Source organism: Siphateles boraxobius, unplaced genomic scaffold, assembly GCF_051911475.1.
Source record: "Siphateles boraxobius isolate OS27281-9 unplaced genomic scaffold, OSU_SipBor_1 162, whole genome shotgun sequence".
NCBI lineage: Eukaryota > Metazoa > Chordata > Actinopteri > Cypriniformes > Leuciscidae > Siphateles > Siphateles boraxobius.
This window is the reverse complement of record NW_027508769.1, coordinates 646,538-653,084: the sequence shown is the minus strand read 5'-3', so window position 1 is coordinate 653,084 and position 6,547 is coordinate 646,538.

The following is a 6,547-nucleotide window of genomic DNA, read 5'->3' as shown; positions in this document are numbered from 1 at the left end:
ATAACTCTTGTTTTTGTGGAAATTAGCTAACATTAGACTTAGCACCTCTTGTTCTGGACGAGTGGAGGTTTTCGATAACGGTCAGTGGGGAACAGTGTGTGATGATGGCTGGGATCTGTCAGATTATGCAGTGGTGTGTGTAGGGCAAAGAGTGCTGCTTATTTTTGACAAGGTGCAGGACAATATTTATGGGCAATGTAAACTGTTGGAAACGAGGCCACACTGAGCGACTGAATCACGTAAATGGGTCAATGACGTATAAGGATTTTCAACAGGCCAATTTTAAAATACAAAAAAAAAAATAATACCTGTTGCAATTGTTCAAACATTAAGGATGTTGTTTACGCATAAATTCATATAACATTTTTAATTTAAGTGATTTTAGTGTTTCTCAATTCATCTAGATGAATTGGCCATAGCCTTAAAAAATGTCATGTGGTGTGACCGTGATTTATCTTAAAATTAATTAATTTCCTTAACATACTTAAAAAATTATTTTTACAAGTTCTTAGAAGTTAAAGTGTTAGGAAACAAAGTATTTGCATTTCTTTTAAGTTTTTGTAAATAATGATCACATTTTTTTGTTCTATGGTTAGTTGCCGCCTTAAATCTAGTTAACAGACTTATATTATTTTTCATGTAAATCACATAAAACTGACAAAAATGTTTTAAAAATATCATTCAATTAAGCATACTTTATCAGTGATTCATATTTCAGCCACATAAATAAGACATTTTATTTTAAATTTAATACAGAGATTGCTTTTATTGGTCGCACCACATGATGAGTGGTCGCTCCAAATGACAACGAAGACCTTATATAGTTAAACATCTATTTAAAGAGATCAATGAAGAATGCATTTTATACAAAAAATAGATTTAAACCAAATTTTATACAAAATTCACAGAATTTTCCTGAACACAAACATTTTATAAACATTTTTTTTAATATAAAAATCATATCACAAACATAAGTGCACCATTTCATTTAACTTGACTTAGAATTTCTTTCTGACAAATAATAATGTTATATATATAAATACAAATATTGTATATAGGTAACATTTGGGGTCAATAGTTTTTACTACTAGTTTTTTTTTTTAAAGTAATTAATACTTTTATTAATCAAGGATAAATTAAATTGATTAAAAAAAGTGACAGTAAAGATATTTAGACTAGAATGTTACAAAAGATTCTATTTAAAATAAATGCTGTTCTTTTGAACTTTCTATTCATCAAATAATCCTGACATATAAAATGTATCACAGTTTCCACAATTTCCAGTAGTAACAAAAATAGTATAACTAAAATCCTCAATCCAGAAATTGAGCGTTAGATCTAGAGCATAGATCAGCATCGATAATAATCAAGTTTCTTGAGCATCAAATCATCATATTATACTGATTTCTGAAGGATCATGTGACACTGAAGAATGGAGTAATGATGCTGAAAATTCAGCTTTGATCACAGGAATAAATTACACTTTAATATATATATTCACATAGAAGCCAGCAATTTTAAACTGTAATAATATTTCACTCTTATCCTATCAAGGTACTCCACTCTTGCTGCAGGGTCAGAATTTTTACTTCACTTGGCATTGCCATCTGGTAAAATAGATTAAAATAGTTTTAAATGAATAAATAAGCAATAATAAATACATTACTACTAAACTAAAATGACATGCTATAACTTTTTTGTTGCATTTTTCTCATATTGTACAAAGAGTAAACACAAACCGTCTGGAATATAAAAAAAATATATTTTTATTGCATAAAAATCTATTCCAAATTATACTAAATTAAAGTGCTTTTTGTATATAAACCATCAATTTGAATATAAAAGCACAAAACCTGCCAATCCAGGACATATATCTATCATTAAAAACAGTCTGCAGTGGTCACACCACATGATATTTGGTCACACCACATGATATTTTCAAATTCAGTCAAAATTTACAGGCACAGAATTGGTCACCTAAACAAAACAAGCTAGCTTTCCACAAAAGGTCAATATAAAATTTAGAATAAAAATATATATTTGTAGAAATAAATTTAATATTAATTTTAAGGTCATACCACATGACATCCAACTTTGGTAACTGCATACCAACCATTACAAATGTTTATTTTTTTTCCTATTTGAGAGAATTACAAACCTGCTTGTGGCTTCCATGGGTCCTTGGTAAATTGGTATATGATGTAACTTCCTGTGTTTGAATAGTTTTCAACATAAAAGTCCCAAAATGGTAGTTCCTTGATGGTCGCACCACATATTCATAAAATGGACATCATCAGACAAAGTTTGTTTGTATATTATGATGGAAATATAACTACAAATGCTTAGATTTTTTTGTACAGAATTACAAAACGCTTTGGAAATCATGCCAAAGAGTGCAGAAAATAATTTTTAATAAATTTAGAGTAATTTCAAGGCCTTTTCAAAACAGAAGTTAGGGCCGGACGGTCGCACCACATGATATTTTGACACTTAAAATATCAAAAAAAGTTACAAATAACTACGTTTTTTTTAAAGTTAAAGTGAGTACATACATGGGAGAGGTACGACAAATATACAGTATCTTTTTATGCATTTAAACCCGTTTTTACCTGAACAAATGCAATCGGACAGAAAATTTAGGCATCACGTCATTGACCCAAATATGGACCATTTAAAGGATGCAGGAGTCATCGCTGTAACTGTAAGTAAAATCCACTGCTTTTCTAACTTTTTAGACTGTCGTTGTTATTTATGTAAAAAAGAGTTTATAGCAGCCCGGTGTGGGATTGAACTGAAAATGAAGTACAGTCAATTATTAGTCATTGTAAAGGGAGAAAACGTTTTGTTGGCAGATTGATACAACGTTTTGGTGCTAAATAGCAAAAGGATCTACCGCCAGTAGTCGATTTAGATATTCTAGGTATTATCAACTGGCTTTTGAGATCGCAATAGACGTGACTGGGGGAGCTAAACCATTTAGTGCTTTGTAAGTAATCAGCAATATTTTAAAATATATACAATGTTTAATAGGGAGCCAATGCAGTGTTGACAGAACCGGGCTAATATGGTCGTACTTCCTGGTTCTGGTAAGAACTCTAGCGGCTGCGTTTTGGACCAGAACTGTAGTTTGTTTATTAAGCGTGCAGGGCAACCACCCAGTAGAGCATTACAATAATCTAGCCTTGATGTCATGAACGCATGAACTAACTGTTCCGCATTTGTCATTGAGAACATATGACGTAATTTAGATATATTTTTAAGATGGAAAAATGCGGTTTTACAGATACTAGACACGTGACTTTCAAATGAAAGATTGGTATCAAAGAGCAAACCCAGGTTCCTAACTGACGACGAGGACTTGACAGAGCAGCCATAAAGTGTTAGACGCTATTCTAGGTTATTACGTGTGGAAGTTTTTTGTCCAATAATTAGAATCTCTGTTTTTTCCGAATTTAGTAGTAGGAAATTACTAGTCATCCAGTTTTTTATATCAGCTATGCATTCCGTTAATTTTGTGGATTGGTAAGTTTCGTCAGGGCGTGAAGAAATACAGTGCTGAGTATGATCAGCATAACAGTGAAAACTAATTCCATGTTTCCTAATGATATCTCCTAAAGGTAGCATGTACAGAGTGAACAGCAACGGTCCTAGTACTGAGCCTTGTGGTACGCCATACTGAACTTGTGATCGATAAGACATCTCTTCATTTACTGCTACAAACTGATAACGGTCAGATAAGTATGATTTAAACCATGCTAATGCAATTCCACTAATGCCAACATAATTTTCAAGTCTATTTAATAGAATGTTGTGGTCGATAGAATCAAATGCAGCACTAAGATCAAGTAACACTAATAGAGAGATACAACCACGATCGGATGATAAGAGCAAATCATTTGTGACTCTAATGAGAGCTGTCTCAGTACTATGATACGGTCTAAATCCGGACTGGAAATCCTCACAGATACCATTTCTTTCTAAAAAGGAACATAGTTGTGAGCAGTGGTTAAATTGGGCCGGGGCTCTCCGGGGCTCAGCCCCGGCACATAAAGGCAACTCCACGGCGTAGCTGCGCCGTCACTCCTACGGCGCCGTGGCTGTTTTATGGTTCTGCGTCAGGTTGAGTTGCATCGCGGTGCATCTGACCAATCACAGCCCTTGGGGTCTGCGTCGCCTCGACGCGTAATTAAATTTTTTTGGAGGCGCACGTCGAGCTACGGCGGAGCGGTTCGCGGCGACGCAGAGGGGTCTGCGGGGGTACGCCGTCGATTCGACGCAGAAGCATAAAACAGGCTTAAGCCTGTTCGTTTGCAGTCAGTTGCCTACTGGAAATTATGTCACATAAAATTTGATGAAAGTGATGCTTTTGAAAACATATTTCTGACAATAAATGAAAGATTTTTAAAATGGCATGTCTATTTTGTCTCGGCGGAGCTCTGAGAACAATCGGAACACGGTCGTATTCTTGTTAGCTGCTTAATATCGTTGTCAGCCGACCATGATCGCGCACCGCACGCGCATCTAGGTGACACGGATAAATGTACGCAGCGATATATAATATTCCTGGGAGATCCGTAGTTGCGCGGAATGTGGAAGCGCGCAAAAGTTCCAGAAATGTACAAAAAGTGCCCTGGCCTTGAATGACAAGGTAAGGAAAATAAGACTAAATCAAAATTAAATAACCAAGACTAGGTTGACCATGTGATCTTTCTCAGGAGATGTTTTGAGCATTTTACTTCAGACACCGGATTATAAGCAAACTGCCAAGAGAACTGCTAGCTGGCTACTCAAAATAATCTAGCAATCTATTCAGTCAGCATATTTGTTTTTGATCTGTGTGAATTACAGAAATATAAGACTTGCTAGACCTACATTTAGCTACCAAGCAACCTTTACACAAGGATAGATTGATTTTATTTTTGTGACGTGTGCATATCTTGATGAGAAATGATGCAGAGTAGGATGTGTGTGTGTGTGTGTGTGTGTGTGTGTGTGTGTGTGTGTAGTAGTAGTAAAGAGAAAGAATGGGAGAAGGAAGTGTGTGTGAGGTGGACCTGGTCACCACAGACCCAAATCTTCTCAGCTGTTGCTACTGTCATATTCTGCACTGTCTCTTCATGTGGCACATTATGTTTGGCACATTGTATGGGTCACTATATCATAACAAGGTAATAAAATGTGTAATCAAGTGATGACTGATTAACAGTAATGTAAATGCTAAATGTCTAATACCTGTTGATACTACAACAATGCAAAGTATATACCTTGCAGTTTTTCAGATATCATGTAATACTCAATTTCTCCATTTCTTTGCACAAAACTCTCCAGAAAGTGCTATTTAATGGTTTATTTTCATGCCCCCGGACCCCCCTAGGGAGAGGAGAGCACCCCCACATAATAAATCCCAATTTAACCCCTGGTTGTGAGGATACTGCCTTTTCTAGTATCTTAGAATAGTATCTTTGTATCTTTGACAGAAAAAGTAGATTGGAGATCGGCCTGTAATTGACTAATTCTGTAGGATCAAGTTATGTTTTATTAACAAGCGGTTTAATCATAGCCAGCTTAAATGTTTTTGGTAGTATCCTAATGACAAAGATGAATTAATGATATTAAGAAGCGGATCTATGACCTCTGGAAGGATCTCTTTCCGTAGTTTAGTCGGTATAGGGTCTAACATACAAGTTGTTGATTTAGATGATTTAACAAGTTTAGAAAATTCTTCCTCTCCTATAGCAATAAATGAATCAAATTTTTCCTCAGGGAGACTACTCTGCACTGCCTGATATAGTTATATATCACTGTAGTTATAACCAAAAGCCATCTTTTAGGCAAATTGTTAATGGGAAAATTTACATCTGGTACAATTTATTGTTTTTTCAGCAATTTTTGACCTCCCCCTTCGTTTTCAGCATTAATTTCCTATGAGTGTTTTAAATGTGCTGATGAGTGTCATTAGATATTCTTGTACTGCTAGTTCACCACAGGAGGGCGTTTGGTTGCAACTCACTGATTCAGATCTTTACAATGAGAACGTTTTTATTTTTTTTGCTTTCTGCCATCAAATGAATTTCTCATGGAGAAAATCAAAACTGACCATCATCTCACGACAAGAGTCATAACACTGTGAAGATGATTCATCATGAATGAATGAAAGCTATAAAGTTGATCAAACATCTCGAGTGTCGGAGCAGAAGAAGAGCTTCAGTCGAGAGTTCCTGAGACTCTCTGAGAGTTTCGAGTGTTCAGTCCAGCATCATATTGTGAGAAGAAGATCAGAGTCTCAGACACATGCAGCTTTTTTACGTGTCAGAGGTTTGAGTGTCACCCTCATGTGGAGAATCCAGGTCCAAAGCTTGTGAACTTGAAAATGAATAATCTCGTCAGGTTCCCCGGTGGCCCAGTGGTCTGAGCGCCGGTTCTTGGTCTGGAGAATCCAGGTTCAAATCTCACTCTTGGAGTGGAAGAATGATTTAGTTTCATTGGTTTTCGATGAATAAAAAAAGACAAGAATCCAAAAAAAAGAGAGTAAGTGTGGAAGTGCCAG